Source organism: Lissotriton vulgaris, chromosome 1_1 (genome assembly GCF_964263255.1).
Source record: "Lissotriton vulgaris chromosome 1_1, aLisVul1.2, whole genome shotgun sequence".
In the NCBI taxonomy this organism is placed as follows: domain Eukaryota; kingdom Metazoa; phylum Chordata; class Amphibia; order Caudata; family Salamandridae; genus Lissotriton; species Lissotriton vulgaris.
The window spans coordinates 112,027,884-112,040,082 of NC_141685.1; positions in this window are offsets into that span (position 1 = coordinate 112,027,884).

Genomic DNA, 12,199 nt, shown 5'->3' on the forward strand with positions numbered 1-12,199 from the left:
TCAAATGATAAACTTGAATTTCAATTCAATTTATTGATTTAGGCCATTTTGGAGATGAAGAATTTTAAATATAAACAAAATCCATACACTTTTGTAAAATTGTCAGCTAAACTTGAATTCAATCAAATTTTTGATTAAACACTTCCCATTCCAGCAAGCCTCACAAGTCCACTTTTTTCTACCTTACCTATTAGTGATAATGTTTCGGTTGGCAACAACAATAAATATGTTTAGAATTTTACCTCCGAAAGCAAACACATGCCATTTCTGAATCATGGTGCACAATAAAATGTAGGAACAGAAGGGCATCTTTTGGTGTAGCATTCATTTGGTTTGACAAAGCTTGAAACTAGAATTCCTGAACGTTTGGACATTTAAATGTCATATTTTAAAAGAGTTCAAACAGACCCAGCACGTGGTCCGCGAAAAATAGAAGGTGAGTGAAAATGTGCTGATAAGTAATCTATTGATGTAAAATACAGTGGTCAGGCAATGCTTGTGGATCTAATCTATTCAGATTTTAACTCCATAGTTTGTTCAATAAATTGACTGAGCATAATACTTGAAGGTCCATCTCTCAGATCAGTTCTATTACAGTTTTATTTGCGATAACACTAATAGAGATCATTGATAAATAGACTTTAAAAGCCATGGGTGGAATTGATCTTTGGTCTGAATCTAGATTATTGTCTGCAATAGAAACCAGTACAAACAGATCAAATCTAAAAGCATTGAATATGTTTATTATAGTGGTTTAGAGTAAACCCAGAAGACACACATTGTTCCTGAAACTCAGAAAATGTATCTAAAGATTATGATTACATCCTATTTTATGTCCAGAGACTACTTTAGCTGCTTTCCTGTTTAGGTGACAACATTTGCAAATATATTTAACAAAACATTAAAGCTGGATGTCAGTAATTCTGTCTTTAATTATTGTGTAAGAGTTATGTGTGATGGTTTTTATTTGAGCTGAAGCAACACTAACACTAAATAGGTACATGCACCGGTTATCATTCAACTAACATTATTAGCAAACTTAATTTGGAGGGATTTGAGAAAAATGGACTCATGTTTTATTGTTAAAAAAATCCAATAGTTTCAGTAATTCACAGAGTTTGCAAATGCTAAACCCCTTTTTGAAATCTACTAAGCCCATTTAACAATTAAGAATTTGGAAGGGGAATGTTAATAGTTTCCATTCTGAATATTTAATACATCGTTAAGGTATGTATTGAGCTTTGAAACCATATCCGGGCTGAACAACAGTAACAGGAGGTAGTAACCCAAGGGGACATTTGTGAATCTGAAAGAAAAATGGGGTGCATTGAAAAATGCCTTTATTTAAAAGCAATCACAGACACAGTAGTGTGCTGACTCTACAAGCAACCACTTTATAGCATATGGATTATTAGTACATGAACTTCAGTATTTCCTATATTGCTAAAATGTAGTCTCTAATATTTTTGTAATGTTGTGTAAATATTTGTTCCTGTTAGTTCCCCTTTCAATATTGTCATGAAATTTACCTATTCTTTTTGTCAAACATATTGAAATATCTTTATCACAATTTTTGGGGCATTCTAAAAAGTGTTTTCACTCTCTACCTTAAAGCTTCCTAAGAAAAATACTGACGCCAGTTCCTGGTTTCTCCTAGATCATTTAGATTTCTCACTAAAACAAGCACAATATGGATTTGAGAGCGGTGGTTATTATAGTCATACGCACTGGGGTTAGTTTAGAAAAGACCAACATAGAACTTCCTTAATCTTTAGACATAATACTTGCAAAAGTTTATGTTCAATAATTTCAGACAATTTACTGATAGAGATATCAGATAAAGATCCCCTCATTTCTTATACCTTGTGGTATCAAAAATCTGCTAGAATTAACAGAATTCTCTTCTAGATAAATCCAGGTATGGGAAGTTATTAAATGCGATTATCAACTTTCTGTTATTTGAACACATTTTCTCAGTGCACAGAGTATTTCCCTACATAGATCACAACATTTCATGCAATGGTCTGCGCTTGAACAAACAATGAAGGGGTAAAAATGTATTTCTACCACAATCAAGAAACCCTTGGGTCTCTGAGGATTACTGTTGCAAATGAAGACCTAGCTAAGATGAAATATCCCTTTAAAAGGACGATTTCCCTCACCCGTGTGTGAGAAAACAAGGACCCCCTGGGTAGTGATAGCTAAAGACTCCTAGGGCAGGGTGAGCAAAGTATGTGTACAAAAACTTCCTAGGCAATCTGGGTAGCAGACTACAGATAATGGGACCAAAATAGAACTAGGAGTAGGCAAACAATACAAGAAAAAACATTAATAAAAATAAATCATGATTTTAATCGACATGTTAAAAATCATATAAAGAACGATAAGTTCAAATTATATGACACACAATTAGATAAAATGACACAATATGCACTCTTTAAAAAGACACCAACATAAACCTAATAGTGTCTACAATATAAAATGTAATGACAAATTACTCGACGCACGTTTCGGCGAAAACGCCTTCTTCAGGAGCCGCAAGTTACAATTAGACAAAAGAAACGGAGAATGTTGTCTTCAGATGAATGACACGGTAACAAACTACCTGTGTAACTAGGAAGTGATTCCTGTGCTTGAAATAATTTGAAAAGATGGGGCTTATGGACGAAGGAAAATCCTGTATTATGACAGCAAAGGTTCTTTAAAGATATGTTCAGGTGCCGACTTGTACGTAAAGGAGTATGAGGATAAAACGTGGAGCAGCAATATATAAACTGGCAGTAGTCTGAACAGTCAGATAAATGTCTGCAATGTTTGCTGGATCAACGTTAAGTGGGCCAGCTGATACTTAGTAATAGTAGAATGATGGCCGGAATACCAAAAAATGCAACTGATAAAGAGAAAAGCCCCGAGGTAACGGTGGGTTCTGCAGCGGTGCCGGGATATGGCGTGCCGTCGATCGAGTAGTATTTCCCTCACCCACCATAGTTGGCATGCTTCCTTATTGCAGATCTCCTTGCACCGTGATACAACCCCCTCACTGAGAGGAAGGAGTTCAGGCATATTTTGTTATAGAGAAAGGTATACTAAATACCACAATAATGAGCTCATGGTAGTGTGGGCAGCAGAGTGAAAGTTAAAACTTGCTAAAGGGTATGTGGTTTCCATTATTTGTACGCCCCTGGGCCAGGATAAAAACAGGGCACTGTGGGAGAAATATATATGCACTGTTAGAGTCAATAAGAGGTCAACATGTTTCAGCCTATTAACCCTCCAAAGAGGTGTTTGCGTCATTCTTTAGGACTTAATCAAAAGTTCTGCTGCTCAATGTACTCAATCAATAACAAGCATTGTCATAGCCAATAGGTCTCGCCTTTGGGACCTTATAAGTGTTTAGCCATGCAGATCCAATTAACAATGTGAAATATTTTCTATTAAAAAAAAAGACTATAAACTAAGCTAGAAGTGACTTCATAACTGGTTAATCGAACATTTCTAGAGGTTTAGTATATATAAACAGCTCCTTTTTTCTGTGGTGTGTCATATAAAATTGATGCTCTAAATTTTGGTAAGAGTACACAATGTAAAAAAAATTCAATCCTGCTTTTATATCAATTTACCTTTGAAAGCTTGAAGTGAAAGACAATTCTAAGTGGCACTCCACTATCTTTTCCAACCGAACTAACAGACCAACATGTCAGCTCTCAAATTAAGTTTATATTTCCCTATACTAATTCATCACTAACCGTTTTTGGGTCCTGGAGTAGCGTGCTACTCGCCGAAAAATCGCTTCAATGTTCGTCAGGGGTAGTAAGCGTTATATAAATGCAAATACATTACAGTTACTGTTTACATCAGGCTGCACTGACACAAGGATAGAAGTAGAGTGGGGCTTAGAGTTGATCTGCCCAGAATGAAGCATAGTACAGAAAGTCTGTGAACAGTCTATATGTTGTGCGCCTGGCAGAGAAAAACACAGCAAACAATATCTATCGAAGAGTCTATTGGCTCAGTCAATGCTTGTATTTTTAATACATTTCATGTTCGCAAGCACAAGGATAGGAAAAAAGCTTTCTAAAAATACAAAAGAAAATAGGATGATTTTGAAAAATGCTCCGGTCCACACCCATATCCCATGTAGCAGGAAGGATACACTGTGAATGCGATATCCTTTGTGGAAATGTGCGCCTCTACAGGACTTACATTTGAATTATCAAAAACATACCTTCTCCCAAAAAGAAAATGTTACTGGGCCAACTGGAAAGTAAATGCAAAGGAATAAATAGGCACTGTATCAATACTGAAGGCATTTTGGACAAACCGGGGTTAAAGGCAACAATTCGATGAACCACGCTACCAAAGCACAGGAATGCGGTGGGAGTCTCCAGCTCTGGGTCGGATTCCTGGAATGAAGCACGTGCCGCAGGGAACAGATGCAAGGGGCATGCAGCGTTCTCGTAAACTAGCTTGACTTCAAGTCAAAAAAACAAACTTTATTTGGTTTGTTACAACCATAAAAGTACAATTTACCTCTTATCTTACTAAAACAGGGAAAATAAAAACGACAGTAAATACATAGCACGGCGGTATCAATAAACATATTACATCTTAATATACATATACTTTGACTATCGTTTTTAAAACCGGAATGTTATCACAATTAATTTAAATGAGACGCTTAATTCATATCTATACATCATCTTCTTAATCATACAGCACTATTTTAATCACTAATTGTTTCACATTTATTTGATGTCAAGGGCTTATATTATTAGATCTTACTCTGTGCAGCTGAGGAATACCTTAACTTTTTTCATATATTTCCCCAAGGCACAGGCTATATCTAAGTTCTCCATTTCCATCAACAATTTAGCAGCTTGCATCCTATTTGCAATATTATAATTTTTAAAAATCGGACGTAAAATCTCCTTTCGTAAATCTAAAAACCACATACAATCTAATAAAATGTGTATAATATTACAGGTAGTACCTAAAGTGCAAGTGCAGGTCCCATTACAACTTATCATTTGATTTCGGGCTCCATTATTCGCGTAGCATGGGTTTATTCCGATTCTCATTTTTAGGACTTCCCGCCTTAAGTTATGACTTGGTGTTGGACTTGGCCCGTCTGGCAGGTCCGCCCCTGAAGTTTGGTGCTTATTATATGTGTCCGGGGAATGGTGATTCCCCTTCTGAGTGTGTGTGTGGTGAGAGAGACCTGCCTCCCATAGGAATGCATGGGGAATGTATGTGGCTCTGGTAGTTCCTGATGCGTGGGGGCGTGCCGGGTCGTGTTTGGTATGTGTGCGCTCGTGAGGTTGAATGCTACAAGATGATGTATGCAGCATGTGTGTGACTAGAAGGGAAGTGCCACTTCTAGACTTTGGTGCATGTGTGCAGTAGGTGTGCTGGTGTATGATTGGCTGAAGCCGGCTGGGCCTTCCCCACCAGGCTGGCTCCACCCCCTAGGGTGCGTCCAGTGCCCCTGGCCTGGCCAGTAGCATGAAATTCCTTATAACCAGTTCTGGCTGGTTCTCTCCCTGCCTGCCCCTTTTGGAGACAAAGGGAGCTCCTGTATAAAAGGGGGGTGGGCCCTCTTCTCTCTCTCTTCTTCTTCCTGCCTGGGTCCCTACCTGGGGAGTGCTGCTGCGTGGGCTCAGGGTTGGCTGGCCTCCCTGGGCCCTGCCCTACTCCTGGACTGCTGATGTTCCTCTTTCCCTTCTAAGAACTGATGTGCTCCCCCTGAACTCCTGGACCTCCTGTGGACTCTGCTTTCCATGCCACTAGCTCTTGGGAGCGTTTACCTGCTGTACTAGCGCCTTGGGCGCTTCATCTATGCTTCTGGCGCTCGTGAGTGTTTTCCTGCTGGCCTAGCGCCTTGAGGGCGCTTCCTTCATACCCTCACGCTGGGAGCGCTATCCTCAACTAGACCGGTGCCCACCCGGCGTCTGCCCCGTGCTACGGAGGCTCAACAACCTCAGCGAGTGCCTACCTCGCTTTATTCCCTCACTGGCTGCCTTATCGAGGATGCCGGGCCCTCGTCAATTTCCCCTGTGCTCACCGCCGCGGCCCGGGACCCCGCGTGAAGCCCCGCCCCCGGGCCGCGCTCTGATAGGCGGCTGGCCCGATGACGTTTCCCCGGGCCGCGCTCTGATTGGCCGGCGGCCCGGGGAGCTGCCCACCCAGAAGAGATCCGAGCAATGCAGGAGGCAGCGGGAGCCGACTCCGCGCCCCTGCGTCCCCCCAACAGAAGTGCCGCTGACCCCCCCCGGGGCCCCCCAGGAGCGAGCGGGAGCCCCGGAGAGCGAAGAGAGACCGGCGCGACCGGCCGGTGAGCGGTGAGTGCGCCGGAGGGGGGGCGGGGCGTCGGAGCACATTGTCGGTGCTCGCCCCTCCCCTCCAGCGCGAGCACAAATGCGGTTAGAGGGCCGCGGGCCCCGCAGTAATGCCGGGTCCCCCGAGAGGGACCCCGCCTGGCCTTACCTTACCCCCCTGAGCCCCGAGGGGCTCCGTCTACAGTTTTGGCCCTCCGAGCCCTCGAGGCTCCGTCACGGGCCCCGGGGGCGCCCATTGATGCCGGGTCCCCCGAGGGGGGGGCCCCGCCTGCCCACAGTTCTTGTCCTGAGCCCCGAGGAGGCTCCAACGTGCCCTGGCCCCGAGCCCCGAGGCGGCTCCAACGTGTCCTTATGCCTGGGCCCCGAGTGGCCCCTCCACGTGTCCCTGGCTCTGCCTGGGCCCCGAGTGGCCCCACCACGTGTCCCTGGCCCTGCCTGGGCCCCGAGTGGCCCCACCACGTGTCCCTGGCCCTGCCTGGGCCCCAAGTGGCCCCACCACGTGTCCCTGACCCTGCGAGAGGCTCCACCATTACCCCCTGTCCCCCCAAGCCTGCAGGGCTATGTCCAAATCCCCCAGCGGCCCAGCACTTAGTGGGCCGCTGCCACGTTTAGGTTTGCCCCGGGCCCCTTGCAGCCCATTCTGGACATCGAGACTTTAAGGCGCCCTTGCCTCAGGAAGGCCATCTGGCCTAGGGGGCGCTACTGACTATCATCAAAGTGTTGCTAAGAATTCTTATGTGTTGCCCTGCTGATGGGGGCCTCTGTGGTGTGCTGTACCTTGCCATTCCTTCCCTCCTGTATAACCTTGCCTCATGTATGTCTATACTGGTTAGAGTGAGTTCTATTGCTGGTTCTATGAGACCCCGGGGCGTGACGTATTCTATGCTAAGCTCCTGGTGATTATGTGTTCTAGTCCTAGTCCGAGGAAGCTCCCAGTGAATATGTGTTCTAATGCTAGATCGATCATGTGCATACCCCTGGCAGGGGCCCCTTGGCCCTGCCCTGTTCTTTTCCCTTGTAACCCCTGCCGTACCTCGAGCCCCTTGTAAAGTGTATGTTCCTATGTGTCCTTCGTAATACAAAGACTATTTTCATATATATACTTGGTGTGGAGTTCCTTTTGTGGGAGGCCCGGGAGGTTGTTGTTGGTGGGTGCGTGCGCAAATGCTTCACACATGTCCTCCGAGATAGGCCTGACTGCCCGCGCCGCGTTACCTAGAGGGCGAGCAGGGGTCGACTTTATATAGGAGTGGTGGTCTCTGACTGGCTGTGGCGCAAGCCCTGGCCGGCCGGGGGTCCCATTTCCTACACTGGTGGCTAGCGGTGGGATCCGGACTTGTGTTTGCGCAGTACCACAACGATAACTGGCCTCACTACAAAACTCTGCATTGTAAATGGTCGCAAAGAAAGGAGATTATTGTTTTTAAGAGGTTACTTAAATGTCTGTTCTGTGAAAAATGTATTCTGGTGCACTGTGAGTTAGGTGCCCCTAGCTTGGGAGGGTAAATCATCTCCCTAGTGTAATTTGGTTTTCTGGATTCACCAGGAGGGTGGGATCCAGTGGTGGTTGTGTAATTGTGTTCAAATGTGAAGGGTCCTTGTCCCTAGAGTAATGGTACCTGTGCCCCGAGGGTCGGGTTGAGGAATCAGGGGCGGTGGAAAACTGTCTTACCAGTCTAGGGGACGGTGTGTGGATGAATGTTGAGGTGCACTGAGTAATGGAGTGTAAGTTCTCTGGGATGGGGAGCTTGCTGAATCACCGATAATCCTGTCCTCCCTTACCCCGCTGAATGTGTAAAACTGTCTTACCGGTCTAGGGGACGGTGTGTGGATGAATGTTGAGGTGCGCTGAGTAATGGAGTGTAAGTTCTCTGGGATGGGGAGCTTGCTGAAACAACGATAATCCTGTCCTTCCTTACCCCGCTGAATGTGTTTGACGCATCATGTGTTCCGTATCCCGCTAGATGTGTTTTAGGCGTCAGGTGTCGCCCTGGCTGAATTTATGTTAAGTTGTATCCCGGACAAGGAAGACCTGCTGGCGCTGCCGCGGCTTGCCTTGGGGAGAGCTGAACGTTGAGACCTGCTGGCGCTGCAGCGGCTCGTTTTGTTGAATTTATGTTGAGTTGTATCCCGGACAAGGAAGACCTGCTGGCGCTGCCGCGGCTTGCCTTGGGGAGAGCTGAACACTGAGACTCATCTTGTTGCGTTTTAGGCGTCAGGTGTCGCCCTGGCTGAATTTATGTTAAGTGGTATCCCTGTTGTGTTTTAGGCGTCAGGTGTCGCCCTGGCTGAATTTATGTTAAGTTGTATCCCGGACAAGGAAGACCTGCTGGCGCTGCCGCGGCTTGCCTTGGGGAGAGCTGAACACTGAGACTCATCTTGTTGCGTTTTAGGCGTCAGGTGTCGCCCTGGCTGAATTTATCTTAAGTGGTATCCCTGTTGTGTTTTAGGCGTCAGGTGTCGCCCTGGCTGAATGTATGTTAAGTTGTATCCCGGACAAGGAAGACCTGCTGGCGCTGCCGCGGCTTGCCTTGGGGAGAGCTGAACGCGTAGGTCCCAGGTGGAAGACCAGTGGAGGGAGAAAGTTCCAAGACTGGTAGGAAAGTGTGTTCTGAGGGTGTTTCTCCTGGGAGAACGCGGAACCTCAGAAGTAGAGGTAGGGTGGGGCATTCTTGCCCGTGACCTCTGGCAAGCCTGAGGGTGCGGACCCTAGGTGGAAGGAACAGTGGTAGTCGTGGCTACCCTGAGAAAGGGAGTGGAGAAGGGCTATTGTGGGCCCGGGGTTACCACCCCCCACTTCGGATTAGCAGGGACCAGTGGTATCTGGATGGCTTAGGGCCTGGTCCTAGTCATGGACAACTAAGGAGTACCAGGTGGGTAGCCTGGTTGGGCCTATGTCTTCATTTTTTTTGTTAATTTTTTTTAACTTTTATTATTTTTAGTCTGTGTATGTCTATCGGTCCGGCGGTGCGGGCCGCGTCCAAATTCTATCGCCCTGCAGCAGGGAAGTCCATCACGGTAGTGATTGGTCTGCCCTGCGTTTGGGCTGGGAGGGGCATGTGTTGGACTTGGCCCGTCTGGCAGGTCCGCCCCTGAAGTTTGGTGCTTATTATATGTGTCCGGGGAATGGTGATTCCCCTTCTGAGTGTGTGTGTGGTGAGAGAGACCTGCCTCCCATAGGAATGCATGGGGAATGTATGTGGCTCTGGTAGTTCCTGATGCGTGGGGGCGTGCCGGGTCGTGTTTGGTATGTGTGCGCTCGTGAGGTTGAATGCTACAAGATGATGTATGCAGCATGTGTGTGACTAGAAGGGAAGTGCCACTTCTAGACTTTGGTGCATGTGTGCAGTAGGTGTGCTGGTGTATGATTGGCTGAAGCCGGCTGGGCCTTCCCCACCAGGCTGGCTCCACCCCCTAGGGTGCGTCCAGTGCCCCTGGCCTGGCCAGTAGCATGAAATTCCTTATAACCAGTTCTGGCTGGTTCTCTCCCTGCCTGCCCCTTTTGGAGACAAAGGGAGCTCCTGTATAAAAGGGGGGTGGGCCCTCTTCTCTCTCTCTTCTTCTTCCTGCCTGGGTCCCTACCTGGGGAGTGCTGCTGCGTGGGCTCAGGGTTGGCTGGCCTCCCTGGGCCCTGCCCTACTCCTGGACTGCTGATGTTCCTCTTTCCCTTCTAAGAACTGATGTGCTCCCCCCTGAACTCCTGGACCTCCTGTGGACTCTGCTTTCCATGCCACTAGCCCTTGGGAGCGTTTACCTGCTGTACTAGCGCCTTGGGCGCTTCATCTATGCTTCTGGCGCTCGTGAGTGTTTTCCTGCTGGCCTAGCGCCTTGAGGGCGCTTCCTTCATACCCTCACGCTGGGAGCGCTATCCTCAACTAGACCGGTGCCCACCCGGCGTCTGCCCCGTGCTACGGAGGCTCAACAACCTCAGCGAGTGCCTACCTCGCTTTATTCCCTCACTGGCTGCCTTATCGAGGGAGCCGGGCCCTCGTCAATTTCCCCTGTGCTCACCGCCGCGGCCCGGGACCCCGCGTGAAGCCCCGCCCCCGGGCCGCGCTCTGATAGGCGGCTGGCCCGATGACGTTTTCCCGGGCCGCGCTCTGATTGGCCGGCGGCCCGGGGAGCTGCCCACCCAGAAGAGATCCGAGCAATGCAGGAGGCAGCGGGAGCCGACTCCGCGCCCCTGCGTCCCCCCAACAGAAGTGCCGCTGACCCCCCCCGGGGCCCCCCAGGAGCGAGCGGGAGCCCCGGAGAGCGAAGAGAGACCGGCGCGACCGGCCGGTGAGCGGTGAGTGCGCCGGAGGGGGGGCGGGGCGTCGGAGCACATTGTCGGTGCTCGCCCCTCCCCTCCAGCGCGAGCACAAATGCGGTTAGAGGGCCGCGGGCCCCGCAGTAATGCCGGGTCCCCCGAGAGGGACCCCGCCTGGCCTTACCTTACCCCCCTGAGCCCCGAGGGGCTCCGTCTACAGTTTTGGCCCTCCGAGCCCTCGAGGCTCCGTCACGGGCCCCGGGGGCGGCCATTGATGCCGGGTCCCCCGAGGGGGGGCCCCGCCTGCCCACAGTTCTTGTCCTGAGCCCCGAGGAGGCTCCAACGTGCCCTGGCCCCGAGCCCCGAGGCGGCTCCAACGTGTCCTTATGCCTGGGCCCCGAGTGGCCCCTCCACGTGTCCCTGGCTCTGCCTGGGCCCCGAGTGGCCCCACCACGTGTCCCTGGCCCTGCCTGGGCCCCGAGTGGCCCCACCACGTGTCCCTGGCCCTGCCTGGGCCCCGAGTGGCCCCACCACGTGTCCCTGACCCTGCGAGAGGCTCCACCATTACCCCCTGTCCCCCCAAGCCTGCAGGGCTATGTCCAAATCCCCCAGCGGCCCAGCACTTAGTGGGCCGCTGCCACGTTTAGGTTTGCCCCGGGCCCCTTGCAGCCCATTCTGGACATCGAGACTTTAAGGCGCCCTTGCCTCAGGAAGGCCATCTGGCCTAGGGGGCGCTACTGACTATCATCAAAGTGTTGCTAAGAATTCTTATGTGTTGCCCTGCTGATGGGGGCCTCTGTGGTGTGCTGTACCTTGCCATTCCTTCCCTCCTGTATAACCTTGCCTCATGTATGTCTATACTGGTTAGAGTGAGTTCTATTGCTGGTTCTATGAGACCCCGGGGCGTGACGTATTCTATGCTAAGCTCCTGGTGATTATGTGTTCTAGTCCTAATCCGAGGAAGCTCCCAGTGAATATGTGTTCTAATGCTAGATCGATCATGTGCATACCCCTGGCAGGTGCCCCTTGGCCCTGCCCTGTTCTTTTCCCTTTTAACCCCTGCCGTACCTCGAGCCCCTTGTAAAGTGTATGTTCCTATGTGTCCTTCGTAATACAAAGACTATTTTCATATATATACTTGGTGTGGAGTTCCTTTTGTGGGAGGCCCGGGAGGTTGTTGTTGGTGGGTGCGTGCGCAAATGCTTCACACATGTCCTCCGAGATAGGCCTGACTGCCCGCGCCGCGTTACCTAGAGGGCGAGCAGGGGTCGACTTTATATAGGAGTGGTGGTCTCTGACTGGCTGTGGCGCAAGCCCTGGCCGGCCGGGGGTCCCATTTCCTACACTTGGTAACCGGTCCACATACGGAAAGTGTTGGTCAAGCTCCCAGGCAGATGTCATGTGGGCTACTGAGCTTTTTTGTGAGAGGTACTCCCGGTCATAAGTGCGGGACATATCCGTGCCTTGGAGCCTTAGCTCTCTCTTTCCTATTGTTATATGATCTTGTAGTGGGCAGACCTTCAGATCGAGCACCCTGTATGCATTCCTTATTGATGCTTTAGCCTCTTTTGCCCAGGGTAGGTCGCTCTTTGTAATTTCCTCTTTGGCCCACTGG